A 16,311-nucleotide genomic window follows, 5' to 3' on the forward strand; every position below is an offset into this window, starting at 1 on the left:
TCATCATAAGTTGAAAAGGATCTCCACAAGCACAACCTGCCATGTGCATTTGCATTCCAAAAGCAAACTACTTATATGCACATCTTCAGGGGGAGCCCTTGCAACTTATGAAGACAATTCCTTATCCTTTACAATTTCACATATTATATTCCTTGTTGAAAACTTCAACTAGTTTGTCATCAATCACCAAAAAGGGGGAGATTGTAAGTGCATCTAGTGCCACCCCTAGTTGGTTTTGGAGTATTGACGACAAACCTAGTTGAGGGACTAATGTGTTTGTGAGAACTGCAGGATAACACAGGTAGAAGTCCCTCATTGATTCGATTTTCCTACCAGAGATGACCCCTAATAATGTATGAAGACATTGAAGCCAAAGGTGGTATATGAAGACATTCACATTGAAGACTATGACAAGAGAAGACATCGCATGAAGCCTGTGGAGCTCGAAGACTTAGATCTTTCATAGTTCTTTTTCTTCTTTGTTGAGTCATAGGAACCACCGTACTGTTGAGTGGGGTCCAAGAGAACCAGTCAGAATGACTGAAGTGATGCTTAAACAAAACCTATGTCTACGAGTGAAGACTATGAGAGGAATCTTGTCCAGAGTCGGACAAGTCAGCTTTGCTTGTAGCCCAAGTAAAGTTGCCGTGTGAGTTTGAAATCTGACCATTGGAACACATGTCAGTTCCTTAGTGACCCAGGGTCATTTCGGACAAATCAGGTCGGGTTGCCTTGTGGCTATAAATAGCCCATCCCCTACAACCATAAACGGTTGGCTGCTCAGAGTTAGTGTACGACTTTTGTCGTTTGAGAGCAACCCACCTCAAAGCATTTGAGAGAGAATTCCTTGCGAGGATAAAGCCCTAACCACCCAGAGCCAAAGAGAATTAGGCATCACTTAAGTCTTCTTGTCTGTGTGATCTGAAGACTTATTACACTTGAGGACTGTGCATCCTCCAGCCGGTTAGGCGTCGCGTTCTGAGCATCCAAGAGACATTATGGATCGCCGGTGAACGAAGTCTGTGAAGGTTTGGGAGTCTACCTTGAAGACTCACCAGAGTGATTGGGCGAGGTCTGTGTGACCTTAGCTCAAGGGGAATACGGTGAGGACTGGGTGTCCTGAGCTGCGTGTTCAGGACTGGGTGTCCGGGACTATGTGTCCTCAGGTTTAAATACCTAGCCGCCCTAACCAGACGTACAGTTGTCACAGCAACTGGAACTAGTCCAACACATCATTGTCTTCAACAAGTCACTGGTTTCATCCTTCCCTTCTCTTTACGTACTGTTACTCCTTGTGAAGACATTGTATGATTGCACTATCTTTTATCTTCACTGAGTGACTGCATGTTCTGTTTGGCTTCATAATTTCTTCCTACTTGATCCTTACTACATTGCTGCTCTTAGTCATTGTACTTTCACTCTATTGAATACTTGACTATGGCTTGCCTAGTGTAGTCTACCTTCCGCTGCAGGGTAATAGGTTTATTTCGGTCGTTTGTCTTCATAACTTCCACGTTTTGAAGACTTCCATAAAAATCGCCTATTCACCCCCCTCTAGTCGATATAACGCACTTTCACAACTCTTTATCCCTTTCTTACTCAATACATGGGATGTGTGAAGATTACCCCTCTTGCGACAAGCCTACCATGCGGCTATGCCTCTAAGTCGTGCCCCGACACGTGGGAGATATAACCGCATTGTGGGTGTTGCAAGTTGGTATCAGAGCCATCCTTGACTTAGGAGCCCCCTGCTTGATCGAATCATTGACGTTATTGAGTCTAGAACAAAATGTTTTGAGTCTTAGGATTATATATATTGGGGAGTAGGATTCTTTTTACTCCTAAGTCCCTTCGTCGCTCTGGTGAGGCCTCCTGATGTAGAAGTTTTGACTCTCCTCTCCTCAAATTTCACAAAAAAATTAGGATCACGCAGGTATCTTGGAATCGTTCCGATAGTTTTGTGACGATAACATTGTTCTTGGTGCCTCCGGACATTTAGGGGTTGTGGCAGTGTCCTGGGGAGTTGAGCTCCAAGGTGTTGTCGTCACAATTTTATCATTGCAGTTCTGGAATACCTGAGTTTCGCCGACATCAAAAATCTCTTTTATGCAGTTGTTGGTGAGATAACCTCGACGCCACCCAGTACTGGAGCGGGAGTTCGGGAGTATTGCCATAACTCGTATAACGGATGCTTTTCGAAGGTTGAGGTACTTGATTTCCGAAGGTTTCTTGGTTATGTGTTGAAGGATGGATACAGCTGGATGTAGGGATTGTTAGTTTGGGTGAGATATTATGCTTCCCTTGTATCCCCAATATCTGATTGCATAACCAGAAAGTTTTGGGAGTTTATAAGTGGGAATTCAAGTAGCTCCTAGGATATCTTTCCGACAGAGGTATGATATGAAATTGGGGTTCGACGTCTAGTGGTCCACCTATCCAGGGTTGGTTTTATAGTGGTCACATTGTGTCTTAAAGAGTCCTTGGCTATGCTGACTCGGGGACGCTTCGTATGCCATGTGCAGTGCCTTGTACATGATGGTGCTGTACGATCGAGCCCGTGTGGGCCCCACCATGAAAACTTCGGATGAAATCTCTATCATATGTTTGTTCCGGCTTATTCTACAAGCCAATCCTTGTTTTGTTTTGAGTTGTGATATTCGAGTTGCTTCGAAGTCAAATGTGGATTCCATACCTTTCCTAAGCGGTGTTCTCATATTTCTATGTGAATACTAATCCTTCATGATAATCGAGATTATCATGTCAATCCTTTTCAACCGGCATGTTCCTCTTCAAGTGGATCCGATCATTTTCAACATCCGCAAGATCAACTCTAAGTTTTTCTCATCGGTGTTTGTTTCATCCGTCCCCAAGTATCCTTTGTTTTCCCGCCCTCCCACCCTTTTGTTTCAAGGACTCAGAGATATTCAAATCAACTATCCATTTTATTCACACGAAGTCTTTTCATTCTTTTCCTTCAATGTTTTTATTCGGTGATTCTCAGGAAGATACTAAGGAAGCTTCGAGTTTATAATTCTTCATTCTTTTTCTTCTCCGGTGGATTCAATTCAAGCTTTGTTGATCATATTCCTTTCCTCATTTTAAATGATTTCTCATGCCGGTGCACTTCTTAATCATCCACCTCTTGCTATCCATGTTTATCTGGAGTGCTGAATATATCCCAGAAGATTCAAGTTTCTATTCATAATCCTTTCAAGCTATTTCGAGGTCTTACCTTATTCAAGCCATTTAATTCAACCGGCGCAACCTCTCTTTTAAATCGTTCAACGGTGTTTCTTTTGAGTGGGCCCTAACCCACAGGTCTTTTCCCAGGATCTTACCTAACTCTTCTAATTTTCCTGGAGCTATCCTCAAATTCTTTCAAAGTTGACGTAAGAATGAATTATCATCAGTCATATGTCTTTCTCCAAGATCTTTCAAATACTTTTCATCATTGGCTCAACCTTTCTATTCCTCATCTCGGAGTATCTCAAAAGTTCATGGTGGTGTTTCTCGTCGTCATTCTCGGATTTGAAGACCGAAGAAGACTTTTCTCTCAATCTTGTCCATTCTCTCGAAGATTCGCGATTCTAGCTTGATGCCATCCTCTCATAATTGTTTTCGATTGTGACAATTCTTTTCACCCATCCGGAGCAATTCAGGGGTCTTCTCAGTTTGATTCCCCGGAGCCCATCATCTCAGAAGTATTCATTCCAGCTTTCAACTCACATTTCTCCAAATCTTACCGGTGCATCATTCAAGTATTCTCTAATCAGCTCGTGATCTATTTGGTCTCGTGTATTTATATTCTCTCAAGGATCTTCATTCTTTTTATAATTCTTCCCGGTGTTTATTTATTTTATTTTTCTTCGTTCTTTTTCAATTCTTATAGTGCTTCGTTCAAGAGTTCTCTTCCATGGTTATCATATTAATTCATTCATTCTTTCCAAGCCTACCGGTGGATCGTTGAAGACCTTCCTCAAGTTTGCACTATATCTATCTTAATTCTTTCAATGAGAATAAGTAGTATGCCAAATCCGTTGCTTGTCATCAATTTAAATTGGTGAAGGATGCGCATAACATAATTCTTATTATTGTTTCATCCAAGTGATCTAATTTGTTCTTTTCGGAGTTGTTCATCATATCACATTCTTGGTCCGAGATGCTTCATCTTTTCTTTTCCGGAGTGCCAAGTTTTCCGCATTATCTCGTCACGAAGCTCCATCTAATCATTGCAAGGATTCTTCTGGAGTTCTTTTCAACTTTCCTTTCGCTTGATCATTCTTTTTGTTACCGGAGTTCTTCATGGAGGCTCAACATGGTGGTTGGTCAAGGATTCTTTTCATTCTCTAATTGTTCTTCAAGTTTTCTCTCGAAGTTATGATCCGCCAAGCTTTACTCTCAAATAAACATGGTAATCAACACATGTCTTGTTTTGAGGAGTTCAAGCATTCTTCATCTTGCACTCCGAAGTGCAATTCTTGCTCTCTTATCTCTTGAGGTGGTGTTATGTCACTCTTGACAATTTCCCTTCGTGTTTCATGATTCACAAGCTGTTCGGAATGACATATTTTAAACCCATCATTTTCAATTCGTTCATGAGAGCCTTTGCAACCCATCAATCTCTCCATTGGAGTTATATTGGGTTATATTTCACCTAAAGCTTTCCCTAAGGATTGTCTCTATTTATGGTGCTTATAAATGACCCAAGTTCTTCATTTATCCTCCCGGTAAAATAAGTTTCTCGTCTCCTTGTTCATATCAATACAATCTACTGTTTCCGTTAGTGGCAGAATTTTGCCTCAATTTTGAGATGCTTTTCATAAGCCCACTATAAGCTTATTCGTTTCATTGTTGGTTTTTCCAACAATTCCATTATAACCTTATTGGAAGGGTGCTCTCCAAGTTCATTTGTGGCAGAAGTTGTCATTTTCTTCTCCGTTCCTTTATCCCAACAATCTAGCTTATATTCTTTTGTTCCGGAAGCATTGTGATGTTGCTCTCTTCACTCTTCATCTCGAATTGTGAGGATCATGTTCTTTCCTTTTGCTTATCCATTTAATCGGAGTGTCGTGTTTTCATTCGAGCTCTCTCATGTTATCAAGTTTTGCCTGCCTTCTCAACCGGAGTGCCGTCTGAAATCCTTCTTACACCTTGTGCCATTCTTTCAATAGTTCCGGAGGCAGTGTGTTGTTGATATCATCAAGTATCCTCTCATCTTGTCAAGTTCATGTTCAATTCCTTCCTTTTTCAATCGGAGTGCTGCCCAAATTACACCATTCTTTTTTCCTTCTCTATCCTGTTTTAACCAGAGTGTTGTGTCTATCATTCCACTTCTAACCAGACTCTCATCCAAGTGCTTTCTTTTTGCCAAGCTCATATTCTTTACCTTCCTTTTCCAACCGGAGTGTTGTCGTAATTGATCCTTATCGTTCCTTGTACATCTTGTTTCTACCGGAGTGCTTGCATGTACTTCTTGTCCATTGCAACCCTGTTTCTTATGTCTTTCAACCTACAAGGTTCTAGTAATGTTCCTTGTTCCTCTTTTCTAACGGAGTGTTTTTAACTTCGTTCATCTCTGTTGTATTCTTTCTTTCAAGTTTTCAACCTCTCAAGGTTCTTTGGTTTCACTCATTTGTCAAAGAAGCAACTTAGTTTTACCTCTTCTCTTCCTTTTCCGCTTCTATCCGGTGCCATCCTAGATCTCGGGACGAGATCCTCTTGTAGTGGTGGAGTGTTGTAACGCCCCGAGACCGACACACCAGGTGTCTTCTAGTTTTTCGCTATCTTTGCCATGTCTTTCGCTTGCGTGTTGCATCTTGTCATGTCATCATCTGCATTGCATCTGCATGTTTTCAAAACTTGCATCCATCCGGTTTCCCCTAGTTCTCTCCGTTGTCCGTTCTGAATCCAGACACACTTGCACGCGTCCGCGGCACCTCCGAAATAGTATTTTATAAGTGGCCAGAAAATGTTCTCGGAATGGGTTGAAAATTGGCATGCGGTGTTGTTATAGTGTAGATAGGCCGCCTGCCAAGTTTCATCGCATTCGGAGTCCGTTTGATGCCCCAACGGATAACTATAGCGACAATATAGTCGGTTAAATCGTCGGACGTTTTCGGTCTCCGAAAATTGTTGCCTGTTTTTCCCTCTCTTTCCTCCCTAGACCGTCTACACAGTTCACTACCTACTGCCGGGCCCAACCTAAACTCTCTCGTCAGCTCGCGGCCCTCCTCGCACGTACGTCCGAAAGCTGTCCCGGACCCGATCCGGGCAGTCGTCACCGTTGCAGTCGGATCATCCCCAGACATCTATAATACATCTCCGTTTTCTCATTTGGACTCCCCTAACCCACTTATTCCGGATCATCCGATTATAATCGGAGGGACCGGATAGCCCCTAATTTAACCCACCTGCTATATATATATATACACACACAGATGAAACCCTAGCTGTCCCATCCATCCATCTAATCCTCCCAGCCGCCGCCACTCACTCTCCCTTGTTTCTCGGGAGCTTGTCCCATCGCCGCTGATTCCCTCCTTCATCGGGATCCCCATCCCACCAACCACCACAGCCGAGCGCCTCCACCTTGCTTTTAGCGCCACCCAGCCAGATCGCAACCTCCTTCTCCTCTTGCCGAGCCACCACACCCGCAGCCTCGCTGCCGCGAGCCTCCTGTCCTGATCGCGCAGGCCTCCTCGTTCCTCCATCCCGCGCAGGAGCTCGCTCCCGAGCTCAGCTGCGTTCACGCCCGATCACCGCGCTCCTGGATCCTACCGACCCCGTGCACCATGAGCTCCCTCACATGGTGCCCTTGTGCACCGGGCTCTTCAACAACCCCTGCGTCGCCCACGTCAAGCCGCCGCCGCGCCAGTCGCCAAGCCACGCCGCCGGAGCACCAGGACTCTCCCGCACCTCGTCGCCGATCGGAACCGTGCCTCCTCCGCCGTCCCCGCGCTGCACTCCACTGCTGCTTCCCCTGCGACCCGAGAGCGTTGCCTCCTCTGCTTCGATGCAGGAGAACGACGGCCTCGCTCATGCGCACCTCCAGCGCCAGCAGGGCTGCGCCGATCCGCTGTCCCAAGGCCAAGCAGCCGGCTTGCCCTGCGCCTGCCTCCCCCAGATCAGCGTTGAGCCGGCGCCCTTCGGTCCCCGCGCTGCCGGCGAGCATCATTAGGCCCCAGGTTCCGTGTCCATCGCCCTCTTCTTCCTTCTTTTCCGTTCTTCTCCATCCTCTCTGAAAAATCCCTCTCCCTCTCTTTCTTCAAGTGCACAGGAAGTGCTCCGCCGTCGTTGCTGTTCGCCGGAGCACCGGTGCCCCGAATCCGTCGTGGCGCTGCCGTCCCGAGCTCCTCCCGCGCCCTTGCCTTGTCTGTGCAGCTGCGCCGCTGCCTGCCTTCGACCCCACTGCTCGATCCCCTGCTTCAAGGACGAGACGATGGACGCCCGCGCCGTGCGTTGACCTCGCCAGCAAGGCCCAGCGCCTGCGTCCAGCCGACCGGGCCAGGCCCAATGTGAGCAGCCCCCTTTAGCCCCTCTCCTGTACACTCGGGCCAGTCAGATTCAGCCCGCTTATGGTTTTTTTTCAGATCCGCGGTTTTGCTGTTTAACCAGGGATTTGTAGACTTGCAGAAAAGTCCCTCTAGATCATGCATTTCATATCTCACAAATGATGCATCATATGTAAAAACTTGAAATATGAAAAATGACTAGAATTTCATCTAGTTCCACAATATCCAACTTTCATGCATGTTTGAAATGTTTAAATTGATGTTTGCATCAATTTGCTTATATGCCATGCTAAAATGCTTTATTTCATAACTAAATAACCGTAACTCCAAATTTAATAAACTTTATATGTAAATGGGGTAGAAAAATGCCTAGTTTAACATGGTGGCATTACTTTGCATGTTTAACAACTCTAAAAATATGATTTAGGGCAGAACAGTACCAAATCCATAATTTGCACATGAGGATTTACTGAAATTGTTGTTTGTTATTTCCGGCCTCATTTAAACTTGACTAGATAGTTAGTTTATGTATGCTTCACCTCTTGCCATGCTAACCAACATTTAATATTGTTGAGTACATAAACAGGAGAGAACTAAATAAGTCATGTGGTGTTCCGTCGATATGCAACTCGTTGCATATTGAGCTCCACTTAATTTGTAGTATTGTTTGTGCACTTTGCCATGCCATGCCTCATTAAACCGGACATGCATCATGCCATGCTTATGTGATGGTTGTTTACTATGTTGCTTTCTTCTTTCCGGGTTGCTTCTCTCGTTAGGTTCGGTTTTGTTCCGGAGTTGTGAGGATTCGTTCGACTACGTCTGTTTGTCTTCTTCATGGACTCGTTCTTCTTCCTTGCGGGATCTCAGGCAAGATGACCATACCCTCGAAATCACTTCTATCTTTGCTTGCTAGTTGTTTCTTCTATCGCTTTGTCACGCTACCTACCACTTGTTATATCATGCCTCCCATATTGCCATGTCAAGCCTCTAACCCACCTTCCTAGCAAATCGTTGCTTGGCTATGTTACCGCTTTTGCTCAGCCCCTCTTATAGCGTTGCTAGTTGCAGGTGAAGCTGAAGTTTGTTCCTTGTTGGAACATGGATATGTTGGGATATAACAATATATCTTATTTAATTAATGCATCTATATACTTGGTAAAGGGTGGAAGGCTCAGCTTTATGCCTGGTGTTTTGTTCCACTCTTGCCGCCCTAGTTTCCGTCATACCGATGTTATGTTCCTTGATTTTGCGTTCCTTACGCGGTTGGGTGTTATGGGAACCTGTTGACAGTTTGCTTTGAACAAAACTCCTCCAGCCAGGCCCAACCTTGGTTTTACATTTGCCCAACAATCTATTACCCTTCCCTTGGGTCGGCCAACCCGAGGGTCATCTTTATTTTAACCCCCGGGCCAGTGCTTCTCTAAGTGTTGGTCCGAACTGGGCGATGTCCGGCGCCCCCTGGGCAACCAGGGTCTATGCCAACCCGACGTCTTGCCCATCCGGTGTGCTGATACGTCTCCAACGTATCTATAATTTTTGATTGCTCCATGCTATATTATCTACTGTTTTGGGCAATATTGGGCTTTATTATCCACTTTATATTATTTTTGGGACTAGCCTATTAACCGGAGGCCCAGCCCAGATTTGTTGTTTTATGCCTATTTCAGTGTTTCGAAGAAAAGGAATATCAAACGAAGTCGAAACGGAATGAAATCAACTGGAGAAGTTATTTTTGGAAGGAAAGCAACCCAGGGAACTTGGAGTGCACGTTAGGGGAGACATGAGCTGCCCACGAGGGTGGGGGGCGCGCCCACCCCCCTAGGGCGCGCCCCCGTGCCTCGTGGGGCCCCCGTGGCTCCTCCAACGTACTTCTTGCACCCATATATATCATCGTACCCTAAAACTTCCAGAACGAACAATAGATCGGGAGTTACGCCGCCAGAAGCCTCCGTAGCCACCGAAAGCCAATCTAGACCCATTCCGGCACCCTGCCGGAGGGGGGAATCCTTCTCCGGTGGCCATCTTCATCATCCCGGTGCTCTCCATGACGAGGAGGGAGTAGTTCTCCCTCGGGGCTGAGGGTATGTACCAGTAGCTATGTGTTTGATCTCTCTCTCTCTCTCGTGTTCTTGAGGTGATACGATCTTGATGTATCGCGAGCTTTGCTATTATATTTGGATCTTATGATGTTTCTCCCCCCCTCTACTCTCTTGTAATGAATTGAGTTTCCCCTTTGAAGTAATCTTATCGGATTGAGTCTTTAAAGATTTGAGAACACTTGATGTATGTCTTGCCGTGGATATCTGTGGTGACAATGGGATATCACGTGATTCACTTGATGTATGTTTTGGTGATCAACTTGTGGGTTCCGCCCATGAACCTATGCATAGGGGTTGGCACACGTTTTCGTCGTGATTCTCCGGTAGAACATTGGGGCACTCTTTGAGGTCCTTTGTGCTGGTTGAATAGATGAATCTGAGATTGTGTGATGCATATCGTATAATCATACCCACGGATACTTGAGGTGACATTGGAGTATCTAGGTGACATTAGGGTTTTGATTGATTTGTGTCTTAAGGTGTTATTCTAGTACGAACTCTAGGGCTGTTTGTGACACTTATAGGAATAGCCCAACGGATTGATTGGAAAGAATAACTTTGAGGTGGTTTCGTACCCTACCATAATCTCTTCGTTTGTTCTTCGCTATTAGTGACTTTGGAGTGACTCTTTGTTGCATGTTGAGGGATAGTTATATGATCCAATTATGTTATTATTGTTGAGGGAACTTAAACTAGCGAAAGTATGAACCCTAGGCCTTGTTTCCACGCATTGCAATACCGTTTACGCTCACTTTTACCATTAGTTACCTTGCTGTTTTTATAATTTCAGATTACAAATACCTTTATCTACTATCCATATACCACTTGTATCACCATCTCTTCGCCGAACTAGTGCACCTATACAATTTACCATTGTATTGGGTGTGTTGGGGACACAAGAGACTCTTTGTTATTTGGTTGCAGGGTTGCTTGAGAGAGACCATCTTCATCCTACGCCTCCTACGGATTGATAAAACCTTAGGTCATCCACTTGAGGGAAATTTTCTACTGTCCTACAAACCTCTGCACTTGGAGGCCCAACAACGTCTACAAGAAGAAGGTTGTGTAGTAGACATCAAGCTCTTTTCTGGCGCCGTTGCCGGGGAGGTGAGTGCTTGAAGGTATATCTTTAGATCTTGCAATAGAGTCTTTTAGTTTCTTGTTTTATCACTAGTTTAGTTTATAAAAGAAAACTATAAAAAAATGGAATTGAGTTTGTCTCATACGCTTGACCTTTTTAATATCTTTCGTGAGTATGATGGAAAGGATAATTGTGCTCAAGTGCTAGAAGAAGAAATCTATAAAATGTTTGGCACTAAATATTTGAATGATGAGCATGATTGCAATGTTCTTAGTATGAATTCCTTGAATATCCATGATGCTAATGATATGCAAAGCCACAAGCTTGGGGAAGCTATGTTTGATGAAGATGATATCTTTTGTCCCCCAAGTTTTGATGAGCAAATTTATTATGACGAAAGCATGCCTCCTATCTATGATGATTATTGTGATGACACGTATGATTTAAAGAATAATGATATCCATGAAACTTGTCATCATGATTTTAGTTTTCAATTGGATTATGCCTCACATGATAATTATTTTGTTGAGTTTGCTCCCACTATTATTCATGAGAAGAATTTTGCTTATGTGGAGAGTAGTAAATTTTGCATGCTTGTAGATCATGAAAAGAATGCTTTAGGTGCTGGTTATATTGTTGAATTCATTCATGATGCTACTGAAAATTATTATGAGGGAGGAACATATGCTTGTAGGAATTGCAATAATATCAAGTTTCCCCTCTATCTGCTTAAAGTTTTGAAGTTATGCTTGTTTTGCCTTCCTATGCAAGTTGATTCTTGTTCCCATAAGTTGTTTGCTCACAAAATCCCTATTCATAGGAAGTATGTTAGACTTAAATGTGCTAGTAATATTCTTCATGATGCTCTCTTTATGTTTCAATTCCTATCCTTTATGTGAGCATCATTGAAATCATCATGCCTAGCTAGGGGCGTTAAACGATAGCGCCTGTTGGGAGGCAACCCAATTTTTTTTAGTTCCTTGATTTTAGTTCCTGTTTAGTAATAAATAATTCATCTAGCCTCTGTTTATATGTGGTTTTATGTGTTTAATTAGTGTTTGTGCCAAGTAGAACCTTTGGGAAGACTTGGGGAAAGTCTTGTTGATCATGCTGTCAAAAACAGAAACTTTAGCGCTCACGAGAATTGCTGCAATTTTTATTTGGAGAGTGATATTTAGTTAATTCTTTTTGAATATGATTAATAGATAAATTCCTCAGGTCCAGCAATTTATTTGAGAATTTTATGAGTTACAGAAGTATACGTTTGATCCAGATTACTACAGACTATTCTGTTTTTGACAGATTCTGTTTTTCATGTGTTGTTTACTTATTTTGATGAATCTATGGCTAGTAAAATAGTTTATAAACCATAGAGAAGTTGGAATATAGTAGGTTTAACACCAATATAAATAAAGAATTAGTTCATTACAGTACCTTGAAGTGGTGATTTATTTTCTTATACTAACGGAGCTTACGAGTTTTCTGTTAAGTTTTGTGTTGTGAAGTTTTCAAGTTTTGGGTAAGGATTCGATGGACTATGGAATAAGGAGTGGCAAGAGCCTAAGCTTGGGGATTCCCAAGTCACCCCAAGGTAATATTCAAGGATAGCCAAGAGCATAAGCTTGGGGATGCCCCGGAAGGCATCCCCTCTTTCGTCTTCGTTCATCGGTAACTTTACTTGGAGCTATATTTTTCTTCAGCACATGATATGTGTTTTGCTTGGAGCGTCAATTTATTTTGTTAGGATTTGCTTGCTGTTATTTAGAAAAATGTTTTGCATCTTTTATTCCAATAAAAGTGGCATTGATAGTCTTTACTATGCCTATGTTACAAGTCTTCATGTTGCTGTTTGAAAACAGAAAGTTTACCGCTTTTGCAATAATTCCCTAGAAAATTCAGAATGTGATAAAATGTTTAAAACTTTTGCATATTAAGCTCTGATAAATTTAATACAATGGGAATTTTATTTCATAATTTTTGGAGCTAGGGAAGTATGGATGTTGCTACATTCTTTACAGACTATCCTGTTTAGGCAGATTGCTGTTATGTTTGCATTGTTTGCATATGTTTGCTTCTTTAATGATTCTATTTGAGGATAGGACTATTAAATATGCAGAGGCATTAAGTATGAAATGTTGAATAATAATTTCAGTGATTTGCTACAGTAGAGTATGATAAGGTTTTGGCAATGGTTTATACTAACTTATCTCACGAGTCCTTGTTGAGTTTTGTGTGGATGAAGCTTTTGAGATTTAGGGAGACCGTGATATGAGAGGAATTAAGGAGACACAAAAGCTCAAGCTTGGGGATGCCCAAGGCATCCCAAGATAATATTTCAAGAAGTCTCAAGCATCTAAGCTTGGGGATGCCCCGGTTGGCATCCCACCTTTCTTCTTCAACAACTATCGGTTAGTATCGGTTGATCCTAAGTTTTTGCTTCTTCACATGATGTTTGCTATTCTTAGAATGTCATTTTATTTTTCTTTGCTTGCTGTTTGAATAAAATACCAAGATATGAAATTCTTAAATGTTAGAGAGTCTGCACATAGTTGCATAATTATTCGACTACTCATTGATCTTCACTTATATCTTTCGGAGTAGTTTGTCATTTGCTCTAGTGCTTCACTTATATCTTTTAGAGCATGGTGGTAGTTTTATTTTGAAGAAATAGATGAACTCTCATGCTTTACTTATTTTAAGAGTCTTAAATAGCATGGTAATTTGCTTAAAATCCTAATATGGTAGGTATTCAAGAATAATAAAATTCTCTTATGAGTGTGTTGAATACTAAGAGAAGTTTGATGCTTGATGATTGTTTTGAGATATGAGGATGGTAATATTAGAGTCATGCTAGTTGAGTAGTTGCGAATTTGAGAAATACTTGTGTTGAAGTTTGTGATTGCCGTAGCATGCACGTATGGTGAACCGTTATGTGATGAAGCGGAGCATGATTTATTTATTGATTGCCTTCCTTATGAGTGGCGGTCGGGGATGAGCGATGGTCTTTTCCTACCAATCTATCCCCCTAGTAGCATGCGCGTAGTACTTTGTTTCGATAACTAATAGATTTTTGCAATAAGTATGTGAGTTCTTTATGACTAATGTTGAGTCCATGGATTATACGCACTCTCACCCTTGCACCATTGCCAGCCTCTCTAGTACCGCGCAACTTTCGCCGGTACCATAAACCCACCATATACCTTCCTCAAAACAGCCACCATACCTACCTATTATGGCATTTCCATAACCATTCCGAGATATATTGCCATGCAACTTTCCACCATTCCGTTCATCATGACATATTCATCATTGTCATATTGCTTAGCATGATCATGTAGTTGACATAGTATTTGTGGCAAAGCCACTGTTCATGATTCTTTCATACTTGTCACTCTTGATTCATTGCATATCCCGGTACACCGCCTGAGGCATTCATATAGAGTCATACTTTGTTCTAGTATCGAGTTGTATCATTGAGTTGTAAATAAATAGAAGTGTGATGATCATCATTCAATAGAGCATTGTCCCAACAAAAAAAAGAGAGAGGCCGTAAAAAAAGAAAGGCCAAAAAAAGAAAGGCCAAAAAAATGGGGGGGGGGGACAATGCTACTATCCTTTTACCACACTTGTGCTTCAAAGTAGCACCATGATCTTCATGATAGAGAGTCTCCTATGTTGTCACTTTCATATACTAGTGGGAATCTTTCATTATAGAACTTGGCTTGTATATTCCAATGGTGGGCTTCCTCAAAATGCCCTAGGTCTTCGTGAGCAAGCGAGTTGGATGCACACCCACTAGTTTCTTTTGTTGAGCTTTCATATACTTATAGCTCTAGTGCATCCGTTGCATGGCAATCCCTACTCACTCACATTGATATCTATTGATGGGCATCTCCATAGCCCGTTGATACGCCTAGTCGGTGTGAGACTATCTTCTCCCTTTTTGTCCTCTCCACAACCACCATTCCATTCCACCTATAGTGCTATGTCCATGGCTCACGCTCATGTATTGCGTGAAGATTGAAAAAGTTTGAGAACATCAAAAGTATGAAACAATTGCTTGGCTTGTCATCGGGGTTGTGCATGATTTAAATATTTTGTGTGGTGAAGATAGAGCATAGCCAGACTATATGATTTTGTAGACACTTATTTTGGCCATGTTATTTTGAGAAGACATGATTGCTTAGTTAGTATGCTTGAAGTATTATTATTTCTATGTCAATATGAACTTTTGTCTTGAATCTTATGGATTTGAATATTCATATCACAAGTAAGAAGAATTACATTGAAATTATGCCAACTAGCATTCCACATCAAAAATTATCTTTTTTATCATTTACCTACTCGAGGACGAGCAGGAATTAAGCTTGGGGATGCTTGATACGTCTCCAACGTATCTATAATTTTTGATTCCTCCATGCTATATTATCTACTGTTTTGGGCAATATTGGGCTTTATTATCCACTTTTATATTATTTTTGGGAGTAACCTATTAACCGGAGGCCCAGCCCAGATTTGTTGTTTTATGCCTATTTCAGTGTTTCGAAGAAAAGGAATATCAAACGAAGTCGAAATGGAACGAAATCAACTGGAGAAGTTAATTTTGGAAGGAAAGCAACCCATGGAACTTGGAGTGCACGTCAGGGGAGACACGGGCTGCCCACGAGGGTGGGGGGCGCGCCCACCCCCCTAGGGCGCGCCCCCGTGCCTCGTGGGGCCCCCGTGGCTCCTTCGACGTACTTCCTACACCCATATATATCGTCGTACCCTAAAACTTCCAGAACGAACAATAGATCGGGAGTTCCGCCGCCAGAAGCCTCCGTAGCCACCGAAAGCCAATCTAGACCCGTTTTGGCACCCTGCCGGAGGGGGGGAATCCTTCTCCGGTGGCCATCTTCATCATCCCGTTGCTCTCCATGATGATGAGGGAGTAGTTCTCCCTCGGGGCTGAGGGTATGTACCAGTAGCTATGTGTTTGATCTCTCTCTCTCTCATGTTCTTGAGGTGATACGATCTTGATGTATCGCGAGCTTTGCTATTATATTTGGATCTTATGATGTTTCTCCCCCCTCTACTCTCTTGTAATGAATTGAGTTTCCCCTTTGAAGTAATCTTATCGGATTGAGTCTTTAAAGATTTGAGAACACTTGATGTATGTCTTGCCGTGGATATCTGTGGTGACAATGGGATATCACGTGATTCACTTGATGTATGTTTTGGTGATCAACTTGCGGGTTCCGCCCATAAGCCTATGCATAGGGGTTGGCACACGTTTTCGTCGTGATTTTCCGGTAGAGCTTTGGGGCACTCTTTGAGGTCCTTTGTGTTGGTTGAATAGATGAATCTGAGATTGTGTGATGCATATCGTATAATCATACCCACGGATACTTGAGGTGACATTGGAGTATCTAGGTGACATTAGGGTTTTGATTGATTTGTGTCTTAAGGTGTTATTCTAGTACGAACTCTAGGGCTGTTTGTGACACTTATAGGAATAGCCCAATGGATTGATTGGAAAGAATAACTTTGAGGTGGTTTCATACCCTACCATAATCTCTTCGTTTGTTCTCCGCTATTAGTGACTTTGGAGTGACTCTTTGTTGCATGTTGAGGGATA

The 16,311-nt window shown here is 42.6% G+C and overlaps 1 non-coding gene across 1 annotated transcript; it reads left to right on the forward strand.

The window, feature by feature from the left end:
* The first annotated feature begins 6,457 nt into the window (after nucleotides 1–6,457).
* LOC125553970 (uncharacterized) lies at nucleotides 6,458–15,828 on the forward strand. Its single transcript, XR_015601373.1, has 3 exons — nucleotides 6,458–7,184; nucleotides 7,270–7,514; nucleotides 8,291–15,828. It is a non-coding gene; the product is annotated as an uncharacterized LOC125553970 (transcript).
* The last annotated feature ends 483 nt before the right edge of the window (nucleotides 15,829–16,311 follow it).

The sequence above is a fragment of the Triticum urartu genome, chromosome 4A (genome assembly GCF_056163025.1).
Source record: "Triticum urartu cultivar PI428250 chromosome 4A, HENAU_Tu73, whole genome shotgun sequence".
NCBI lineage: Eukaryota > Viridiplantae > Streptophyta > Magnoliopsida > Poales > Poaceae > Triticum > Triticum urartu.